This window comes from Chrysemys picta, chromosome 2, assembly GCF_011386835.1.
Source record: "Chrysemys picta bellii isolate R12L10 chromosome 2, ASM1138683v2, whole genome shotgun sequence".
NCBI classification, from domain to species: Eukaryota; Metazoa; Chordata; order Testudines; family Emydidae; genus Chrysemys; species Chrysemys picta.
In genome coordinates this window covers 170,328,631-170,352,819 of record NC_088792.1, presented here as the reverse complement: position 1 = coordinate 170,352,819, position 24,189 = coordinate 170,328,631, and the positions used below count along the sequence as shown (strand labels likewise).

Genomic DNA, 24,189 nt, shown 5'->3' with positions numbered 1-24,189 from the left:
TAGGGTGGGGAAATGGGCGGGGCCAGGGCCCGTGGAGGGTCCTCTTTTTTTATTTATGAGATATGGCCCATTGGTTGAGTTAATTTGGGCCAGATCTGTCCGCAATACTATGATGTCTAGAAGATAGAAAAGTGGAAAAACTCACCTTAACTGCTCCACTGTTTTTCTATGAAGTAACACAGAAGGAGACAGAAAAACAGAAAGTCTGAAACATTGACATCAATGGGAATCTTGCCATTGACTTCTGTATGACTAGAATTGTACCCTGAGACCTTAACAAAAGTCACTTAGCTATGTGCTTGAGATGAACTAGGAAATACTTGTATTGTTTTGTATGAATACAGTGCATGTCTCTCTGTGAGTTGTTTGTTATGGGTTACTTGCTATAGAATTAGATCAAAAGACAATGTTAAAGGAATCAATCAGGAAAGGCAATACAAGGCCTAGATAAGAAGCATCCCAACAAACACTCAAACACAATAGCCAGGTTTATAACTACTCCTCATTCCCAACCCTGAGTGACACATCACAGTGTTTTGTCAAGGCTGAGGAGAGAGAGATCAAAGGGAATACTACTAAGCCAAGACATCAAGCCCTGAAGCCCCCTTACCAGGTGTTAGAGCCCAGGCTCCAGCCCAAGGAGGAATTTCTACACTGCTATTTTTAACTCTGTAGCATAAGCCCAAGTCAGCTGACCTGGGCTCTGAAACTCTGCTGCATTCTCAAACATTTACTAAGCTATTTTACATCTCTGTTGTCATAACCAGAAAAGATCCCATTAAGGTTGCCAACTTTCTCATTGCACAAAACCGAACACCCCTGCCCCGCCCTTCTCTGAGGCCCCGCCCCCCCTTCACTCCATTCCCCCCTCCTTCCATTGCTCGCTCTCCCCCATCCTCATTCATTTTCACTGGGTTGGGGAAAGGGGTTGGGGTGCAGGAGGTTGTGAGAGCTCCAGCTGGGAGTACAGGCTCTGGGGTGGGGCTGGAGGTGCAGGAGGGGTCTCCGGGCTGGGGTTGAGGGGTTCAGAGTGCGGGAGGGGGCTCAGAGCTGGGGCAGTGGGTTGGAGTGCGGGAGGATCTGCGGGCTCCAGCTGGGGGCGTGGGCTCTGGAGTGGGGCCGAGGATGAGGGGTTTGGGGTACAGGCGAGAACTCATAGCTCAGGCAGGGGGTTGAGGTGCAGGAGGGGGTGCAGGGTGCAGGCTTTGAGAGGGAGTTCAGGTGCAGGAGGGGGCTCAGGGCTGGGGCAGGGGTTAGGGTGCAGGCTCTGGGAAGGAGATGGGGTGCAGGAGGGGATTCTGACCTGGGGCAGGAGGTTGGGGTGCGGGCTCTGGCCAGGCAGCGCTTACCTCAGGAGGCTCCGGGTCAGTGGCACAGTGGGGCTGAGGCAGGCTCCCTGCCTGGCTCCACACAGCTCCTGGAAGCGGGCGACATGTCCCTGCAGCCCCTAGATGGAGGGGCCAGGAAGCTCTGTGCACTGCCCGTGTCCACAGGCACCATCCCCGTAGCTCCCATTGGCTGCAGTCTCGGTCAATAGGAGCTGCAGAGTCAGCGCTTGGGGCGGGGTCAGCGCGTGGAGCTCCCATGGCCACCCCTGCGGCTAGGGGCCTCAGAGACATGCTGGCTGCTTCCAGGAGCCGTGCAGAGCCAGGGCAGACAGAGAGCCTGCCTTAGCCCCGCTGCGTCACCAACCGGAGTTTTAACGGCCCGGTCAGCTGTGCTGATCAGAGCCACCAGGGTCCCTTTTCAACTGAGTGTTCTGGTCAAAAACCAGATGCCTGGCAACTCTAATCCCAAGTAGCAGCAGAGTATGTTGGAACTGCAATGAGAACCACTAGTCATGTGGACAATGGACTCTGTAATCAGGTACCTGTTCAATATTGCATGTAGCAAATTATTTTTTTTGCACATTGTGAAAGAATTTGTACACAGTTACCTCCATATACATAGCAAGACTTCTGAACTGTCTAAATTCTAACATTTGTGTGCACAAACTGTGTGGGTGTGGTATGGGTGTGGTATGCATGCACATTGCTGTGTATATGCAGAGAGATGCTGCATAGGGGACCCTTTGAAAATGTGGCCCTTGCTGTTTAGTAGAAACTTCTAAAATAAACAATAGTATTTGTAAATTTTATGGGAATACATATGTGTGCATATTAGTGTCTCCTGTATACTAGAATTAACTTGTCATCTTAATAGTCTAGGTTTTTTATTAGAGAGGGCCTTTTATAAGAAAAATAGCTTTGATTTCTTTTTAATTAACTTCTGTATGTAATTCTAGATTCACTTTTGTAAAGCGTTTGGAGATATCTTTAGTCTAAAAGACGCTATGTAAAAAGATTATTGAAATGCATTGCACAATTTCATTATATGAAGCAACCAAATGGCATCATACTAGGTCCCCGTTTAAAAAACACACCTAATTTATACTGCATTCTTGCAAGGTTTTCTCAGCGTCAGTGAATATTGGCAATGGATTAATTTCCTTGCAAGACGCACCTGTTTCCCAGCAACCTTTCAAAGTATACCAAATACTTTGGTAAACATATGTCATGAGTGTTCTATCATATTTTTACCACATCTGTATGCCACACTGTGGTGTGCATAGCATGGCATTGGAAACGTGCCTTAAATGCTTTGAGGCATAAGGAAGAGAGCCACATGTCTGCTACCACCCAAGAATTGCAACCAAATCTATGCTACACACTCATACCCACAGACAGGCATGGCTTATTCCTAGTAGAATATAGCTCATTCATTTTACATTTTGTATTGAGCTCTTACATAAATGTCTTTTTAAGTTGGACTGCATAAGTCCAAAGGTTATGCAGTGTATCCTTCCATTGTGAGAAAAGCATTCATAGAAAATGGCAGAGAAAAGATTTATAAGCACTTATTGTTTTGACTTATTAGCTTTTAAATTTCTCAATCTTTTTTTCCTTTCCCTGAACTATTTAAATTTCTTCTCCATACCCTAAAAGTCAGGCTGCCTTTTCAGTAGTAGTTTAGGGCTCAACTGCCACTTTAAACAAAACAGGGAATATAGAACAGTTACAAGAGACAGGGAGGAAAGAACAGGTTAAAACTGTCCTTTTATTTCTCCTAGAGTCTTTCTCTCTTATGCACTTGCTAGTTACACACATTCACTTTTGTGTGTGTAAAATATCACATACCCGCATTCCTTCCCAGGCTGCCTGCCTTATTACATACACGCCTCCCCCACCACCAGCACACACATTTTAACTTGTTTCCCACGTTTCTGGTATAATGAAGGTAGGGATTATTTTGTTTCATTTTCAGTAACATGTCCCAGCCATGCGCTACTGGGAGTTGGTGTACACGTGAGACATCATCAAAAAGGACAATGGACAATTGGCCTCCTTGGCAAGACTTACCAAAATGTAGAATGAAACGTGCAACTCGTCTGAAAGATTTTCTTCTTAAATGCGAAACTATTCACCATCAGAATAGAATACTATACCTGAATCTGGTCCTTCCAGATTGTAACTAAAAGATTCTACAAAGCCATAATAGATTTATTATTCTCATACTTAATGCAAATCATTCGACTGTGGACATGCATGTGAGTTAAGTGTCTGACTTGGTTTCCAGAGAGTAAGAGTACGAATATTTTTAAAAATTGAGTGAAACTCTTCTTCCTTATTCCAGTAAAAGCTGCAACACATGACTTTGAAATCCTTCCTTTCCATCTCTATTGCTAACTCCACCAGTGTTGGAGAAACATGAATGGATATGACCAAAGTGTCTGTTACAGCTGTCCACCTGCTGCATTCCTTTTTCCCCTCTCCTTTCTGTTTGTCCTGTGTGGCCGCCCCTCCCGGCCATTGTGCTAACTAAAGTCACAGCCCTATTCATAGGAATGGCTTGTACAGACTAACTGGAGCCATTGCTCTGCCTAGGGAGGGGGCTTCTTGCTTCTTTGTTTGGTTCCTTTGTTCAGACCCGGGCTCGGTGTGGGGGGCGCTGCTCAGAAATGCAAGACCTGAAGTGGCCAACTAATTAAGCATATGAGTCATACCTGTGGCTCAGAACATGCCCAGGCATGCCTATACTTACCTGCAGCCTTTCCCTGCCTTCTCTCCTCCCCTGTATCAAGAGGAGCCAATCAAAAGTACTGGTGGGAAACTGCCTGAGTTTGCCTTTAAAGCCGGACATTTTCTGATCAGACCTCGGAGAAGGTCCTTGCTTTGCCACCTGGTCTGATCAGCTAGGGGTCTTTGGGGGGGCCCTCTCCACGCTCTCATTTGTTTTTGAGCGTTTTTAAACTCCCCTCCCACGAACAACAAATTTGTGCCTCGAGATCTGATTATTGTAAGCAAATCGAGTCCTCTCTCCATCCTCCGATGCTACTGCCATTCCTGTCTCTGTGCTTGCTGCTGTCCTGGGGATTGGTAAGAACTCCCTCTTGCAAATTCCCCCTGTCCTAGCTGCTGGCCTTCTTTCCCCAGCAAACAGACCCAAGCTAACTCCTTGGTCTGTATCTGTAATCTGTTTCTTGCTCCACAGCACCTTTGCTGCTGGAAATAAGCCTGTGCCGCTGCTAGGCTGTGCCTTCCTGGACTATATCCTGGGCTGCCGGCTTGCAGCCACCCCACTGCCGCAGCCACCACTAGTTAACCCTCCCCCCCTCCCGGAGCTGTACCCTGGGCACACACCACTCTGCCCTCCGGAACTGATCCCCCTCCCGATCAAAGAAGCTGCATAGTGTAAGGTGCACCTATTAGAATCAGGTTCTTAGTCTAGATAAGTTGTAATTTCATTTTGCATAGCTGTGGTTAAGTTTAGGTTTAAAGAATTGTTTGTATTGTGCTCTGTAAGTTAGGTTTAAAAAAAATTGTTGCATTGTGTTCTGTTACTTGCTACTTTCTGTAGTCGTGGTTAAGTTAGATCATAGATAAGATTTTACTGTGTTCTGTATAATTGTGGTTAAGTCTGTCTTCCCGCTGCCCTAAACCGCCCCCCCCCCAAGCTTGCCCGTGCCTCCCCCCAAGCTCCCCAGTCACTCGTTGCAGTCTCTCTGCTGTTTAAACTTGCAGCCTGTCTGCTCTCTCTGTCTCCCTGAGTTTAAATCTCCCTCCGCAGCGCCTCTGCCTTTGGTCTCTGCTCCACCACGTGCTCCTCTTCCCCCATCCCCCAACCTCACTCCTCTACCACCGCCTTTCTCTCTCTCTTTCTCTTTTAATCCCTTCCCCCACGTGCTCACCCCGCTCCTGCTGCTGCCAAACCTCAATTGTATTACTGAAGTCTAGCATAAAACCCTATTGGTTACCCTTTTTCTAACACACCTCACATTTTACATTTACGCCACTGTGACATATTTTTACCTAGAGTTGTTGGTTATTTAACACATTTTACCCATAACTGTTAGTTGGTTATATGCTGCTGTGACACACCCTTTACATAGGAACTGTTAGCTACCTGTTACATTTATATTTCAGAGTTAATTGGTTACCAACTGTATTGGACCCCACTGTATTGTACCCCACTATTGAAACACCCTATCCTATTTACTAAAAGAAACCCCTCCCCAATTGTCTACCTTAACAAACCCCGTACCCCTCACTATTGAATTTTCCCTGTTTTTGCATTTTCTTAATAAAGTTTATTTTGCACCCCACCAGTGCAGTAGTTGTCCCCCAAGATCCCCTACCTGCTGGCAGGGTCACAAAGATTCACGCTTCTTCTGTAGTCAAGTGCATTCCTTACTGAAAATTGGAAGTATTGCATGAAGAACCTTTCGTTGTACTGTATATTGATCCAATAATTAGTCCTATTTGAGAGGCTTTTTACCAAATAGATTCTATTTTGGGGATGATAAACTACTCAACATTTATAATTTCTTTTTTCTAGTGATCTGATTGCCATCAATAAAACATAGAATGTTTGTTTCAAAAGGCTCTAATGTCTTCATTTCCCCTAAGATACTGTATTGGGATTGGAAGAATAGTGCCAAATCCATCATTTTTTCCACCTGCATATATCAAAGATTGTTGCTGTGGGCTATAAACCAAAAAGGTTTTCATCTGGTTCTGTTCTTTCTGGTAGGGTATTACTCTTCTTTGGAGTTTTTAGGGCAGGCAGAAATCACAGATAGTCTCCACTAGAGATAGGTTTATGATGTCCTAGGGAGAAGTTGGAGAATATGAAGGAATCACATCAGGGAAGGCACAGAGCACATTCAGTGTCTCACTTGAGCTCCTAGTACAGCGTGGGCAAACTACAGCCCGCGGGACTGTCCTGCCCGGCCCCCGAGCTCCTGGCCCAGGAGGCTCGCCCCCGGCCCCTCCCCCGCTGTTCCCTCTCCCCCGCAACCTCAACTCGCTCGCTCCGCCGCCAGCGCAATGCTCTGGGCGGCAGGACTGTGAGTTCCTGGGGCAGCGCAGCTGCAGAGCCTGGCCTGACCCAGTGCTCTGTGCTGCGTGGTAGTGGCGGCAGCATGGCCCAGCTCCAGCCAGGCAGCACGGCTGCAGCACTGCCAGCCACCAGCGCTCCAGGCAGCGCGGTAAGGGGGCACGGAGCTGGGGGGGTTGGATAGAGGGCAGGGGAGTTCGGGGTGGTGGTCAGGGGGTGGAGGTGTGGATGGTGGTCGGGGGGGAAATGGGGTTGAATGGGGCCAGCGGTCCTGGGAGGCAGTCAGGAAGGAGGGGGGTTGGATGGGGCAGCAGGGGGAAGTCAGGGGCAAGGGTTCCAGCGGGGCTATCAGGGGACAGGGAGAAAGGGTGGTTGGATGGGGAAGGGGTCCCGGGGGGTGTCAGGAATGAGAGGAAGGGTTGGATGGGGGGGCGGCGGGGATCCAGGGGCAGTCAGGGGACAGGGAGCGGAGAGGTGTGGATGGGGCAAGGGTCCCAGAGGGGCCGTCTGGGAATGGGGGTTGGATGGGTCAGGAGTCCGGCGGGGGGGGGGGGTGTGTGGCAGATAGGAGGTGGGGGCTGGGCCACAACTCCCTCCCCTAACCGGCCCTCCAGACAATATACAAAAACCCATGCAGCCCTCAGGCCAAAAAGTTTGCCCGCCCCTGTCCTAGTAGGTGGGCAAGAACTTTCCTGAATGAATGATAGTTAGCCAAGGAGTGGCTGAGTTGGGCAGTGTGTCTATAGATAAACCTCCTTGGCTGATAGCTCTTGAAAATGGAGCCAGGAAAAGACTGAACCCCACCCTTCCTTCTGGCATTTGGAGTGAAGGGGAAGAGGAAAGAGCCCCCAGCAATACCCTTTCCCCACAAGGGTGTAATTTTATTTCCTTCTGAAAGTGCAGGAATCCATTCCTGATGTCCCAGGCCTCCCCAACTCCAGCTGGAGCCGTGCAAGTGTTACTCAGCATTAGGGTTGGGCTAGTTCTTGCTTCCTGAGCATTCCCACTGGGAGGAAGCAAAAGGCACTTTCATTCTGATGACGCCCATTGCACTCTCTTGTCTGCACTAATTGGGGTGGATGAATGAGTTTGTAAAAGTACCCAGCCTGAACTTCACCCTAAACCTTGAGCCAGATAAAATTCAAATGTTATGGAAGGTTTGGATCAGTCTGGATAAACATCTGTGATCAAATCACAGCAGCAGACCCAACACAAATTTTTAAACTTAAAGTACTGTGGTGTCCTACAGGAGTCAAAGACACACACGGTAGGTTTCCTCTGAACCATGGAATCCCAGCACACCAGATCTGAAGATAGTAATTAGTCCAGGCCCAAGAGAGACTGGGAGATCTGCTGAGGCCTCACCATCCCCCACACCCAAATGATTTGGCAGACTGTTAGCAAAGATTATGATCCCTATTGATGGTAGGACACACCTTGGATCCACACCGAGATTATAGAAAATAGGGAAGAAGAATTACCCTGTGTCCAGATCGGAATGATCAATCTACTGATCTTTTGTATTCAGAGGGAAGGGATCAAGGTGGAGGAACGAGTGAGGGAGGGAAAAGATGGGATCAGAAGAAAAGAATCTATCTGGGTCAAAAAGAAGGCAGAAGAATGTGAATCAGAGAAGCAAGGAGGCTAAAGACCTCAAAGTGAGGGAAAGCTTAAGGTAACCATTCAAAGTCTGCATTATCTTCCTTAACAAAATCATTTCAGCATCACGCAGAACCAGCTTCAAACTCTACCCATATCTTCAGGTCCCTGGTTTTAAATATCCTTTCACACGGAACAGCCATGGTCAGATTACAGGTGAATGAGGTTCTCCTATCAGAGATGTATGAGATTTAGAGGCTTTGACTTGATATCTAATGTTTGAAAGGAAGCTACTGTATTAAATATTATGGAATATCGGGACCCTTTAAAGGTTGGAGAGCCTTGGGCCATGTCCCTCCTTTCCCTGCCATTTAAAGCCTTGGGAACAGGAATAGCTAAAGAGAGGACGTTTGGGACATCTACTAGGCCCATTAGCAGACCTAGAAAGACTACACTGGTACATTTCTAAAAGAAGCAAACTATAGAGAGCCCCAGCTGTTGAGCCATTAATCACAGGGAGGAGTCAAGAAAAAATTGAATCGGGATTTTAAAAACAGCAGCATAGACTCCTGCTGCATCTTCCTTCCACACCCTACAGAAATAATAGGTCAGCACTTGTACAGCTGCCCAAGGCATAATGGCATCTTTTAAGCACAGTCAGCTTGTGACCCTGCATTTGATTTTTTTTTTTAAAAATGGAAGGACAAGACATTATAGAAAAGCTTCAAATACCAAAAATAGCTGGAAGGTTTTAGAACAAGTTTGAGGACTCCTGACTGAAAGAAGTTTCTCGGTGCAATACATAGTTTTAACTTCATTGCTGAATGCAACAAAAATCTTCAGATAGTAAAGGAAAAGCAAACCTAATCAGAGACCTACCTGTAGCATACCCCATTATAATAGATAATAATCAGGAGAATATTGATATTCGTGTTGAGACCTGGATGGTAGGAAGCTCTTAATCTCTGCATCTCCTGTTTTGAATCCAGCTGAATCCGACTCAGCAATAAGCAATGTTGTGAAAGTGCTCTGTGGGAAATGACTTTGGTCTCAGGCCAGTTTCTATAAGACAGTAAACTACAATACAAGAACTACCAAACAGACATACTTTTTGGCCGTCTAAGTAGAGGAGAAGCAGTTAAATCAGCCATGGAGAAGGACCATCTATCTGAGACGCAGTCCCCCAAAAGAAGCATAGGGCACCCTTGTGTGGGCAATGGGTGGAACCCTGTGTTGCTGCTATCTACACAATCCTGGGAATAATGATTGGACTTGAATTTCTGGAGCTGTCAATATGACCAATATGTTCACTTCAAGACTGAAACGGAATGGAAGTTTTCACTGAGCAGAGTAAATAGTGTCAACCTCCCTGTCCATGCTTGACATGTAGGAAATTGACCTTTAAAACGAAAATGAGCTCAGTTCAACCCTTAACCGGTTTATATTAAGGAAGAAAGGTATAAAAGAACTAGAAGGCTTTTGTGTGTCCTTTTCAAAAGAAGAAGAAAATAAGACTGGTTCTCCTATTGGCAGATCATCCAGTGATGTATAAAGGACAACATGTGAAAGATATGATCTCCTCTGAACTGTAATTTCTTTAAATTGTGCAAAGTACAGGCCTGCTCTGTTGACTTCAGTGTGAGCAAAGAGTTTTACATTGATTTTATTGGAAGAAGGATAAGGTCCTGTGTCAGAGGATATGAAAGAGAAAGAAACTTTGGGAAAAGGAGACAAATTGAACCAAAAAATGTACTGTGCCTAGTATATAAGGAATGAATTAAGGAGACTAAACAGCCTGGTTGAAAATCAAAATGATTATTAGGTTAACATCCCAGCCCCACAGCACAACCTAGTCAGGATTAGTCATAGTACACAGAAAGCAGAGCAGAGTGTACACACCCATATAGAAACTGACAGGAAAATTCCTTCTGCAGCAGAGGCTCTTACAACAATCTAATAGTCTAAATCCTAAAACACACATGAAGGGTGCCTTGACACAATCAGTCTGTTGTAACACAGGGAAAGTAATTTCTACAACAGAAAGTATGAAGATTTTAATCATTCCTACTCTTTACAACCACGGCTGCCTGATCTTATTCACTATTTACGATACACCATTTCCGTGGAGAGGAAAGTAACATAGGAAAAGCAATTGGCTTTGGATGGAACTGAAAAGTTCTACTGAATGAAACAAAAGAAATACATGCAGCAGTTTAAAATATTAATTTTTTTCTTATCAGCCTTTCTATCCCACTTGCTGATATTTAACAATGGATATTAGTTAGAGGTGAGTAAACAATTTTGATCTGCACTTACCTTGCTAGGCAATAATCCTGGTAAATGAAGAGACAAAAATTAAATCGGCACAGCAGAAAGAAATAAGTGTTTGTGGTGCCACCCCACAGAGCAGAAAGAATCTATTAACTCACCTGACAAGTAATGCCACTCCCACTTTCCCAATCTTAATTTGTGCATAGACTCTCTCTCTCTTTTTTTTCTTTTTCCCTTAATCATCCTTCTTGGCAACTCACACATAGTAGGAAAATAATGATTCAGACTGGTGCTGCTGTTGCTTGCACACCTCTCATAAATGACAACATGCTCTAGCAGGCAGCAGCAGTCTTTGGATGTTGCCTTCAGATTACAAGAGCACTGGAGTGGGGGGAAGAGTCTGAAAGGTAGAAAATAGGAGTGAATGAGCAATTAAACGATCTGCTCACCAAAACCAGTGCTCCAGGATACACGTAAACTCATGCCACTTGGGAAAATGACAGAAAAATAAGCAAATTACATGTGTGCTCAAGGCCACTTTAAATCCTTTCCTTTTTTTAGCTCCCAAGTAATGTTTTACTATTTTAGATTGGCCCCTGTGTGCATTTGACTTTCTTCTTAAAAAGCACATGGCCAGATTGAGACTGGTCTCTGTGCAGGTACATAGGGGAGAGAACCAGTTGCACACGTGTTCTTGCACCTCTAGCATAAGGTTTACTGAAACTACATACCATGCTCTTGTGAATGCAAGGACTGCACTGCCCACTGGGACACTAGGTACCCAGGAGGCAAAGCCTGGGTCCCTTTCCCCCACACCTTTGCAATGACCAGCAGATCTAGCTGCCCGCAGAGGGGAGCATATGCTATGCACCTGTGCTTCCCAGGAGCTCCTGGATGCATCATGTATTTCTGTGGTACAATGGCTAAGCTTCTTTTGAGGCAGTAGAGCTCCACATCACCTCAGTACAGGTTAGTACCTTAATAGCACAATGTGGTCATATGTACAGGGACCATTGGGTGCTATTGCAATAGAAAAAATGATTACTAAAAATAATTATTGACGTCTATTTTCAGACTTGAAACGCTGACATTTAGAGTTGTCTAAAGCTGGGGTTCTCAAACTGGGGAGTCAGGGGTTTGCGGGGTTATTACATGGGGGGTCGTGAGCTGTCAGCCTCCACTTCAAACCCTGCTTTGCCTCCTGCATTTATAATGGTGTTAAATATATTTAAAAGTGTTTTTATTTATAAAGGGGGGTCGCACTCAGAGGCTTGCTATGTGAAAGGGGTCACCAGTACAAAAGCTTGAGAACCACTGGTCTAAAGGGAAGGAATAGGAAAAAGGAGAACGTCTTTCCATTCACTTCAAATGTTATATGTACTCAGACACAATCGGAATTTGAAAGCTGAGAGGAACATTATGAAGCTGCCGTTTCTCATTTCATTTTTCACATTGCTCTGATTAACAGCCTACACTGTGAACTCCTAATTAGCAATACTTGCTCCCAAAGAGGCTCTTTGAACCCAAACCCTCCAAATGAAATCCTGTTGAATTCCATAAAGTGACAAGGCATTTGTTTTCCGTCACTTACCCAGAGATTGAAATGGAAAGTGTTTTCACTTTGCAATAACAGATGACTTCATAACAGAGAAAAAGGAAGCCGTGTATTTAAAGAAGCTAATTAAAAGGTCCTGCCAGTCAAACATGCTGTACAAAGCTATGGAACCTTTGCTTTGTTTTCCCCTTGTGTGAAGACAACAGTCATTTTGCTCTCAGACTTGTTGCAGCACCCACAAACACATAAACATAGTCATGCTCTCTCAAAGCTCTGCTTCTTTTCTTGTTTTTCCTAATGTAAAATAAAAGGCATTCTGACAGCAAATACATTTTCTCTGTGTGTATGGAAAAATATAGCAAACACTTAATGCATTATCATAAATTAAAGACAACTGCACCCCTGTACTAAAATGTACAATCTCCATAGTAAACTTGGTGATCTAGCCAGTATAATATCATTACATATCTATTTGCAGTTTCCATTGGAGAAATTATTGCGAAATTAGAATATAGTCTTGCCTGCTGCAGGCAGAAGGTACTGGGTTCCACTCAGAGAGTGCACAAGTAATCCAAGGCCAAAGCTTGCAGTCTTTATTAAGGCAAAACTCCCAAAGACTATAGAATGTGGTCCATTTTGAAGGAGTTTGGAAGCTTTCAGGATGAGAGGCTCCATGCACCATATCTTGATTCCATTGAAATCAACAGCAAGACTCACATCCACTACAAAACCCTGGCAAAACCCTCTAAAGTTAGCAGAATCAATACATAAGTTATTTAGCATACATTTAATAATAATGAGGAATTTACTATGTTTGCAATTACTATGATACCAACAGGGTGTACTGGGATTATGGTGCCTGTGAATCTACAGATGTAATCATATGACACTAGTGGTGATATCACATGGGTTAGGTAGAATATCCCACGCCCCCTCCTATGCAGAGCTTCCATTATATGAGTGCTAGTGCTAGCACGGCAGTGAAATTCTGGCACCTTCATATTAACAATATGTGGTTTCAGGAGCAGGGTTTGAATAGCCTTAAATGTTGCTCTGTCAGGGAGAAGGGAAAAAGCAAGAGAAACTAGCATGAAATCTTTACTTGATCTTTGCAGGGGACCCCAACTAAAACTTGCTGGCTCTTTCTTAGCAAATTTTCTCACTCTGTTGACTGAATGGTTGGTTCCACCACCTTCTACAACTACCACAGGTAGGTGAGGTAATATCTTTTATTGGACCAACCTCTGTTGATGGAAGGCACAAGCTTTTGAGCTGCACGGAGCTTTTCTTCAAGTCTGGGGAAGGAAACCAGTGTGTCTGAGATACATACAAGTTGGGACAGCCCCCTCATGCTTAACAATATATCCCAACTTGTATTTAGCTCAGACACTCTGGTTTCCTTTCCCCCAACCTGAAGAAGAGCTTTGTGAAGTTTGAAAGCTTGTGCCTTCCACCAACAGTTGGTCCAATAAAAGATATTGCCTCATCTACCCTCTCGCTCTCTCTCGCTCATAGCCTGGAACTAACATGGCTACAACACCACCACAAATGAATTCGAGAGCTCATATTTAACTCCTTTAACAAGGAAAAAAAACACAATTTGAAAGAAACTGGGTGGCACTGGAGGAGTGGAAATGTCATGTGAAACCATTTTAAACATAAAGTCTAAAACTTCGCATAGACTGAAATTATAATTTGTTGTCATATTCCGATGAGTCTTTTTTCCAGGTAATTTTCCCACCTTTAATAGCCCAAAAGTTTTCATTTTAGAAACAGTTCTACCATATTTTTAAAATGTACAGTGGCACACACCCTCTTCACCCCAAAGTTATTTTACAATTATGTTTTTTTTCCACTTTCACTTTGTCATCACTTACCAAATGATGTGTTTGAGATAGCTGATAGGCTTAATACATAGTCATTGAGCACTCCTCCCTGGAGTTTTTTCAAGAGCATGAGCTAATGCTTCATTGGGAACTAATAGTCAACAGATACGCACAAGGAGTATATACGTTTATTTAATAAAGTGGTAGATAGGGTATTTTTCATTGCATGTAAGAAGTAACCTTATAACTGTTTGCTCATTTATTTACTCAGCTTTCCAGTCTAGTGATCTCTTGACAGACCCTCCCTGCCACTCCCTCAGAACACCTCATGAGAGCTTTGTTCCAACATGCTGTGACAAAAAAACGTTTTTCTCTCCAACCTTTACTTCAGCAAAATCATCAGACAATTCTGAAACATAATCCATTAGTAAAATGGAGATGATAATACTGTGTATACCTGCTGCACAGGATGCTATGAAGATTCACTCCTTTATATTTGTAAAATACTTTGAAGATGGAAAGTATTCTGTATATGTGAAATATTATTAGTATCAATTCTTAGGGGGCATTTTTTCTCCCATTGATGTTCAGGGGATTAGAATGCCTGACCCCTATTAATGATAGCTGGGCTTAGGTATTGGATAACTCACCCATGAACTGAACTGATAAGCAAATAAAACAATTTAGTGTACACTTTAGTACAGCCCATCCTGAAATGTAAAGTGTCTTGTAATCCAATTGGGACTTTTGTCTAAAAGGGTGCTGCAAGGAAGTCAGTTTTATACAAAATAATTTTTACAGTTTTACTTTGATTTGCCAGCTTTTTGTTTTTTTAACTAAATTTTAAAAATACGTCTATAAGAAAAATAGCGGGGGAGGGGGGGTTTAAATCTCCAGATGTGCATGTGGTTTGTATTCCTCAAATAACAAGGGTGCTTATCCCTGTTTAACGTTAATATCTCCTATAAGTGATTTAAAAGAGAATAGACCAGGAGTGATAATGTATTATACCTACAGCTGCATTGAAAAGGACATAAACATGACAGTAAACAGTTAACCCTCTTATTTTTCTCTCTTCTTCCTAAACTGTTAGCACCTATGGCCTGAGGGCCACATCTGGGTATGGAAATTGTATGGCGGGCCATGAAGGCTCACGAAATTGGGGATTGGGGTCCAGGAGGGGGTGAGGGCTCTGGCTGGGGGTGCAGGTGCTGGGGATGAGGAGTTTGCAGTGCAGGACGGTTCTCCGGGCTGCGACTGAGATGTTCATAGGGTGGGAGGGGGATCGGGGCTGGGGCAAGAGGTTGGGGCACGGGGGGGGGGAGGGGGTGTGACTCACAGGTGCAGGCTCCGGGCGGCGCCTACCTCAAGCAGCTCCCAGAAGTAGCAGCATGCCCCCACTCCGGCTCCTATGCGGAGGCGCGGCCAGGTGGCTCTGCACATTGGCCCATCCGCAGGCGCCGCCCCTGCAGCTCCCATTGGTCACGGTTCCCAGCCAATGGGAGCTGCAGAGCCACCGGTTGGGGCAGGGGCAGCGTGCAGAGCCCCCTGGCTGCCCCTATGCCTAGGAGCCAGAGGGGGGACATGTCGCTACTCCTGGGAGCCGTGTGGAGCCACAGCAGGCATGGAGCAGGGCAAGCCCCCAACCCTCGCTCCCCAGTGGGAGCACGAGGGCCGGATTAAAGGGTCTGATGGGCCGGACACTTAGTTTGCCCACCTGTGGCCATGTAGATTGAAGTCCTCTAGTCACAGACAAATATAATATGGAGGGTAGCAATTAGATTTTTACAAACCTGCCTTTTGATGTCCAAGCACTGTTCTGGAATGACTACCTTTAAGAACAAGAGGATAGTTTAGCGCAGTGTTTCTCAAATGCAGCCACCGTGCGGCATGCAGCCACCAGGGGCCACAGCCTCCTGGACAGTGATTGTGGGGAGAGGGGGAGCAAAGCAGTGTTAACGAACATACAAATATCTCTTTTCACAGAAACAGACTTACTAGTTAGCAAGTCTTTAAAAAAGTAACCAAAAAAGCAAAAAAACCAACAACAACATAAAGACAAGAACGTGCAAGACACCGTATTTGTTTCTATTCTGGTTAGGTCCAGTAAAGAATAGAGACAATTGTACATTATTTTTATTATTGAGTCTGCAATAAAAACCTACATAAATAAATTATGATTTGGACATGTGTATGTGTGTATTTATTTGTTTTTCCTAAAGTTAATTAAGTATTTTAGGAAAAATTGTCAGAGTGGCCACCACAAGTGTTGGTGGCCACACTCTGAGGCCACCAAAAAATTTCTTGTGAGATCTTAGCATTCATGCCCATTCAGCTTTTTGGGCATAAGCTTTCGTGGGTAAAAACCTCACTTCTTCAGATGCATAGAGTGAAAGTTACAGAGGCAGGCATTATATACTGACACATGGAGAGCAGGGAGTTACTTCGCAAGTGGAGAACCAGTGTTGACAGGGCCAATTCAATCAGGGTGGATATAGTCCACTCCCAATAATAGATGAGGAGGTGTCAATTCCAGGAGAGGAAAAGTTGCTTCTGTAATGAGCCAGCCACTCCCAGTTGTATCTTCCACATGAGGATGGACTACAAGCTGTCAGGAACAGTATCCCTGATGAGGCCACAGCACGCCTGGTGGCTGAGCTTTGTGACTTTGTCCTCACCCACAACCACTTCAGATTTGGGGACAACTTATACCTTCAAGTCAGTGGCACTGCTATGGGTACCCGCATGGCCCCACAGTATGCCAACATTTTTATGGCTGACTTAGAACAACGCTTCCTCAGCTCTCGTCCCCTAGTGCCCCTCCTCTACTTGCGCTACACTGATGACATCTTCATCATATGGACCTGCATCTGTAACTTTCACTCTATGCATCCGAAGAAGTGAGGTTTTTACCCACGAAAGCTTATGCCCAAATAAATCTGTTAGTCTTTAAGGTGCCACCAGACTCCTTGTTGTTTTTGTAGATACAGACTAACACGGCTCCCCCCGATACTTGACATTCAGCTTTGATGCCTCTGCTGAGACTGCCAGTTGTGACTGTATTGTGAGGAAGACATGCCTCTAATAAGAATAGGATTGAAACTTCTTGCACACCGGACACTAAAGAGCTATTGAATGGCAACAACTTTTAGTCAGAACCAAACTTTGATCTGGCAAACTGGAGGCAAATAGTTCCAGATGCAAAAATCAATCTAAACATTTGTCCAAAGGCTGAATCCTCTTCATTTGGTAGTCTAAGTACCTAGCACACATTTGGTGCTATTGTAACACCGACAGAACCCAGTCTCAGCGGGCGGGATCGAACCTCAGACCTCTGGAGCTAAATGCATGATCCTCTACTGCATGAGCTAAAAACCATAAGGCTCTTAGTTAAGGCTGTAGAGCAGACTCATTAATCTCTCTCTAAGTGATCTTGGTGCCACTAGATGGGACAGAACACTAGACCCAGGAGGTGTGTGGGTTACACTATGTAAGTCAGTCACTAAATTAGGTGCGTTGATAAAATGACAGAGGTGACTAATAATTTGGAAGGGCATGCGGAAGTAGTACAGCAATTTGACCTGGAAATCAAAATATAAAGGAAAATAGCACATATCTACAAGATAAAAATTCCCTGTCACATAAACTTGGTATTAATCTCTTCCTTTACTATACAAGCTGCTAAAACTATGAAAGAGATATCAGAACAAGCTGCAAATAGATGTCTTCAATCAGGAGAGGCACTGAGCACTAAGACATGTCCTCCTAATTCCAGAAGGAAATGAACCTTGAACTTGTAGTGTCAGGCTAAAATGGGGACTTAGATGAGAGCAAACTGTCTACTATGTCCAGAAAAAAGGTAGGTGATATTTGGAGAGAATAATTTAAGAGTGAAGCAGGGTTAATTCCTATTCCGCACAAGTTTTATTAAGGAGGTATTAAATTTTGTTACTTTTGGTTCTTTCTTTGCCTTGGACTCATGTATGGTTTCAGTGCCATGAGTATTTTGATCCATCTATGCTTTTTTTACCTTGGTGACTGCAGTCTCTGCTTTCTGATATGGACCTTGGCTTGTTATCCATGCTGTTATGACATAGGACTAAAGCAATGCACTCTGTGAGGGGCTGTCTTGAAGATCATGAATGTCGTGAAAAGCTTTTCTATTCATTCAGGACTTTGCCTGAGACAGGCTGGTAGGGAAGGTTCTATGGTTAAGAGTGGCCACATTATTCTTTCGTGTGTTATCTCTGGGTGTATGCATTTTACTGTGTTGGTGGTGGTGGTAAATATGAGAATAAATATAGGATTCTGTTCTTAATTTTTGTAAGTGCCTTGAGGCTCAGGCAATGGGCACATGCCACTTTATAAATATTAATAGCTGATTATTATTATTATTGTACCATAGTAGCATCCACAAGCCCTAACATCTTGGCCTCATTGTGCTAGGCACTGTCCATACACACAGTAAGAGAGGAGATAGTCCCTGTCTTGAAGATCATGCACTCTAAGCAGATAAGAAGGACAAAAGGTGAGAGACAGGAGGTAGTATTTTCCCCAGTTTATTGGTGGCTAACGGAGGCACAGAGAAATTAGGGGACAGATGTTCAACTGTGCTCAATACCCACAATTGAGGCTAGATTCTCCAGAGTCAAGACCAAGCAGCTTCGTTTGAGAACAATGGGAGTTACTGCATGCTGAACACTTTTGGAAATCTAGCCACTGCATTTAGGTGTCTAAATGGGAGCTGAGCTCTTTTGTAAATTAGGCCATAAATGATGTGTCTAAAGTGACACAGAAAGTCTATGGCAGAGCTAGGAAGTGAACCTTATTTCCTGAGTCCCAATCTTGTGCCTTAACAACAATACCATTCTGAACTAGTAAAGAGGGAAACTAGTGGGAGCTAAACCTGAACTGTAGAAACTAATTTAATATACAATATGTAGAAGCAAGGACAGAAGGGAAAGAAAAGTCTCATCTGCCCCACCCCTTGTTAAATATTTATTATTCAAGCCATGAATTGAACACATGCATATCAGAAAATTACAGCTGTTGGTGAGGCATCGCTGACCCATTTTCAGAATAAGTTACTAAATAGTCTGAGGTAAGATGAGTTGATAGATGTATTAGAAGACAGTCCACAGGAGTTAACATCCAAATTCCCTCACTTCTCTCTTTAGTATTCTCTGGGTTTGGGGTTTTTTCCCCCCTCTCTTTTATCCAATCTCGTCAGCAAAGCTATGGACTGATGTGTCAGTTTAGTCCAAAATCCAGGCAGTTACAGTATGTCTGAGTGATTAACCTAGATGTAGAAATACACCTTCCCAAGTAGTTGTGATTTGTTGTTGTTTTTCTGGGTGTGTTTGGGGGGGAATCAACAAATTCTGGTATAATTTTGTTTTCAGAATATCTGTAATTTAAAAAAAAACACAACTCTTTAGCATCAATATTTATTAAATGTTTCACTAAAAATGGGCCTGAATCACAAAGTTCTGGTCTGAATCTGGAGTTCAGTTTTCTCTTGCTGAGTGTGTATATTTGGAAGGGCAGGCATTATTTGGAGCCCACACTCCAATTTAAGGCTATGTCTACATTTCACAAAAAATGGTACAGTATTTTATTTTATTCAAAGATCTTACAGTATCTGATTTTTCAGATGGTGTTACTGGATTGATTATCACAATTGCTTTGCATAGATTCTTATACAAGAAACAATTGATAGTCACATACTATAACATCAAAATCTGCTTAGATTTCATTTCTAGTCATAAGGCTTTCCTCTGTCAATTAAATGGAAAATAAACTTGTAATTTTTCTCTACAAAAGGTACCAACTACAAAAATCAAATAACTTCTCATTTGAATTTGCATTTTAGGAATGCAAGCAGGGCTAGGTGTGTGCATGTTGTTTCTTGCTTCTGCAGTTGGTACTTGACAAGTCTGTTAAGGGCAACAAAAATCACACTCTGTCCTTTGAAGTTTTACTTTAAGGAACACACCCTATGCATTCACCTCTATGTAATCAGATACTCAGCAGATTTTAAAGTTATGCATGGAACCTATTCTTGATTCCCAGATTTATAAGATTTATAAATAAGGGGCCAAATCCTCAGCTGATGTAAATTGGTGTAGCTCCCTTGAAGTCAATGGAGCTATACCAATTTATACCAGCTGAGGATCTTACCCAATCATCCCAGCATCTCTAAATTTCCACCACAAAATATACTTGAAAGAGTATTATATTAGCCATTATAGGACATTGCCATTCCATAATTTTATAAAAGACAGCACAAGGAATTGGTGATGGATCTAGATAACAAATGTTTTCTGGACAGGGTTTTTTCCCCACCCCCAATAGCATTTACTCAGTAGGTGGATAAACTATTGATACAGGTCTGTCTTCATTTCTTCTGCATTGCAACAAGCCCTGTTACTGTTTTTTGGGAAACCTTCTGAAGACATTTAAGGTGCTGCACAGTGAATTAACATATTTTACAGTAACATTTAAAAAGTTGATACCTTGAAAAGAGGAGCTAGGAAGTCTGAGATTGGGCCTACAAGAACTCATGAGAGAAGTCGATTTTTAATTCAATGTAAAATAGAAAGATTCCTATTGGCTTTAAAGGCCTTTGGATCAGGCTGCTAGTGATTTGTGACTCTGCGTGCAAGGAGATGAAATAATGAGCAGGGATGTGTTGCCTACCTACTGCCAGTGAGAAGTGTATTGAATGAGGAAGAGGTTGTGGCGTACCTGTATTTGGATTATAGATTTGCTAAAATGACATGGAAAGTGTTACTGAACCTCGTTTAAAAGTTCTCCTGCTTTAGATTAAGATTTTTTTCCTAAGAATGTTCTGACTAATGAGAGAGAGAAAAGGACTACTAGTCCCAAATTCAAGCACCTCCCAGTCCCCATGTAAAGCTCAATTAAAAGGGCTTTGAGCAGAGGATCAAAGAGGGATTAGGAGGGAAGAAGAAATCTTCCCTTTTCCAGACCAAGTGTTATGCTCATACAAAGCACACGGGAACTTTATACAGGAAGGCAAATACGCAGCATTTATGGAAAATACAACAGTTAGCATATGCTTTTCAGTCATACACACACACATACACATACACACACACACAAACACAGGGCCGGCTCCAGGCACGAGCTTGGCAAGCTGGTGCTTGGGGCGGCCACTCCGGACAGGGGCGGCAGGTCCAGCTATTCGGCGGCAATTCGGCAGACGGTCCCTCACTCCCGCTAGGAGCGAAGGACCTTCCGCCGAATTGGCGCTGCAGATCGCGATCGCGATCATGGCTTTTTTTTTTTTTTTATGGCTACTTGGGGCAGCCAAAACCCTGGAGCCGGCCCTGCACACACAGAGTCCTGCCAGTGATGTTTATAGTTACCAGTCTGTTGTAGCTCAAGTCAATCTAATGGCCAGTTAGATTGAGCACAAGTGTGGAGCTGGGCTCTTGTCGGTCACGATCCAATGCTCCGAGGCTTTGCAGGACTAAACCCAGAGTTCCATGGCAAAACACCCCAGCTTTATAGTTGTAAATTCCCATTTGAGTCCATGCATTTTGCAATGTCATCCTGTAATCATTAGTCCTTAAGTGGTGTTATCATTTGATGGTTATTGTCGAGCTTCCCATCATTATCTCCTATTTGTTGTCTTGCCTTCGGGGTGCCTGCCTCACCTCTGATGTCGTCAATGATGCTAACATGTTTAGCATCGGATACAGTGGATGTTTTCTGATTGTCTTCTGGTCTTTCCAAATTTCTCACTTCTTCTTGACCATCTGGACATTTGTGATGGCTTTCACACCTTATCTTTTTCTGATGCATGCATTTCTCATTCACACAAACAATCTCTTACAGAAACCTTCAAAGGTATACAGACAGCAGTACTGTATATTTAGCAGAATACATTGTAAATCAAGCCTTGCTAAATCTTATAACTAAAACAATTCACATTGGGGCTTCAGGCCCTCAACATTCCTCTAATCTCCTTAACATAGACACAATACAAGATCCTGTCTCTTACTTACTAAAACCTTAAAACAAAGAAATGTATATTTAACTAGAGTGCCTAATTTGTAATACATATAGGAAACCATAGTAGACATTATAACTTATCCTAAAACAAAAAGATGACCATAATCAGTCATAAGGATTGTTCTGGTCTGTCATTCCTTTCTGCTATTCAAAAAGGGTGGCTGACAGGATGAAATCAAATCATACATTAATTTTTATGGGACATTATAAAATCCTGCTCCTACACAAGTGTTTGGTTGAGTAGATACTAATAATCTTACTACAGAAATGGGGCCTCTGTGTGCCCCCTAGAGGGGGTTTCAGCACATGGATCTGCAAAGTGGTAGCTGAAGTAGCAACTTGCTCACCACTTACCTACTCAGTCAGCCCTACCAAATTCATGGCCATGAAAAACACCTCACAGACCATGAAATTTGGTCCCCCCCCGTGAAATCTGTTTTTTTGTGTGCTTTTACCCTATACTATACAGATTTCACGGGGGGAGACCAGTGTTTCTCAAATTGGGGTTCTTGACCCAAAAGGGTATTGCAAGGGGGTTTCAAGGTTATTTTGGGGTGCGGGGTTGCAGTATTGACACCCTTACTTCTGCGCTACCTTCAGAGCTGGGTGGCCAGAGAGTGGCGACTGTTGGCTGGTTGCCCAGCTCTGAAGGCAGCGCCCCACCAGCAGCAGCACAGAAATAAGGGTGGCAATACCATGCCATGCCACCCTGACTTCTGTGCTGCTACCTTCATTGCTGGGCAGCTGCTGAGGGCCCAGTTCTGCTGGCAGCAGTGCAGAAGTAAGGGTGGCAATACCATACCATGCCATCCTTACGCCTGCGCTGCTGCTGATGGCGGCTCTGCCTTCAGAGCTGGGCTCTGGCCAGCAGCTACTGGCCAGCTCTGAAGGCTGTGCCGCCGCCAGCAGCACTGCAGAAGTAAGGGTAGCAGTACTGCAACCCTCCCTACAATACCCTTGTGACAACCGCACAACTCCTTTTTGGGTCAAGAACCCTACAATTACAACACCGTGAAATTCAGATTTTTAATAGCTGAAATCATGAAATTTATTATTTTAAAAATCCCATGACTGTGAAATTGACCAAAATGGACCCTGAATTTGGTAGGGCTCTACCCATGATGATACACCCCTACTACTCCAGTACTGTGGAGAGAAGCACTGCATTGGCTTGCAGAGACCCTCATGGCCTCTCCATGTTTACACACTTCCCCACAGATACCCAAACTGTACTTAGGGCCTTTTGCACGCATAGAGTGGAGGGCAGATTTAGGCCCTTATTCCTTAAAATACCTGATCCAAGGTGTCAAAGTTAGACTCAGGACTCATAGTTTGTCAGACCACTCTGTTTTATTAGCACAGCGCTCTGCTAATACGTTCAGATAATGTGAGCCCCCATGCAAGATTCAAACAGTCTTATTTATACAGATAAAAGGGTGCGCACTAAACAAAGGGACAGAGAGAGCAAAATTGTAAAATTTGCATGGGGCACAATATGCATATCCTGCTTCCTTATTAACTCTTATTGATCTAAGGCTTCAGAGTAGCAGCCGTGTTAGTCTGTATCCGCAAAAAGAACAGGAGTACTTGTGGCACCTTAGAGACTAACAAATTTATTAGAGCATAAGCTTTCATAGACTACAGCCCACTTCTTTGGATGCATATAGAGTGAAACATATATTGAGGAGATATATATACACACATACAGAGAGCATGAACAGGTGGGAGTTGTCTTACCAACTCTGAGAGGCCAATTAAGTAAGAGAAAAAAACTTTTGAAGTGATAATCAAGATAGCCCAGTACAGACAGTTTGATAAGAAGTGTGAGAATACTTACAAGGAGAGATAGATTCAATGTTTGTAATGGCTCAGCCATTCCCAGTCCTTATTCAATCCTGAGTTGATTGTATCTAGTTTGCATATCAATTCCAGCTCAGCAGTCTCTCCTTGGAGTCTGTTTTTGAAGTTTTTCTGTTGTAAGATAGCCACCCGCAGGTCTGTCATTGAATGGCCAGACAGGTTAAAGTGTTCTCCCACTGGTTTTTGAGTATTATGATTCCTGATGTCAGATTTGTGTCCATTAATTCTTTTGTGTAGAGACTGTCCGGTTTGGCCAATGTACATGGCAGAGGGGCATTGCTGGCACATGATGGCATATATCACATTGGTAGATGTGCAGTGAACGAGCCCCTGATGGTATGGCTGATGTGATTAGGTCCTATGATGATGTCACTTGAATAGATATGTGGACAGAGTTGGCATCGGGCTTTGTTACAAGGATAGGTTCCTGGGTCAGTGTTTTTGTTCAGTGATGTGTGGTTGCTAATGCTTCACCAATTGCCCGTAAGTGGGGCAATTCATTAAGCAGTTAATGTCTGCTTTCCTGCCCCCTGGCTTGCAGCATTTCTCATTTCTACTTAAAGGTACATACAGCATTCTTTAATTCATTCTATTTCTTTAATATAATTCATTTTACTTTCACAAAGGAATCAACACAGTATGTACTAGTTTGAAAGAACAATG

The 24,189-nt window shown here is 43.7% G+C and overlaps 1 protein-coding gene and 2 long non-coding RNA genes across 4 annotated transcripts in view; 1 reads left to right on the top strand and 2 right to left on the bottom strand.

Moving 5' to 3' along the window:
* SERPINB5 (serpin family B member 5) overlaps positions 1 to 10,426 on the bottom strand; it is a 28,234-nt gene extending 17,808 nt beyond the window's left edge. Inside the window, exon 1 of one of the 2 annotated variants that reach the window (XM_065584840.1) lies at positions 10,404 to 10,426. The gene's annotated coding sequence lies outside the window, so the exon portion shown is untranslated. Of the gene's footprint in view, positions 1 to 10,290 lie in introns of both variants that reach the window. The other variant, XM_008170597.4, reaches the window with a different exon arrangement.
* Positions 1 to 24,189, bottom strand: part of LOC135981608 (uncharacterized) — a 278,320-nt gene that overhangs the window by 217,206 nt on the left and 36,925 nt on the right. The gene's annotated exons all lie outside the window — the stretch shown is intronic.
* Positions 3,771 to 5,918, top strand: LOC135981603 (uncharacterized). Its single transcript, XR_010598700.1, has 2 exons — positions 3,771 to 4,415; positions 4,531 to 5,918. It is a non-coding gene; the product is annotated as an uncharacterized LOC135981603 (long non-coding RNA).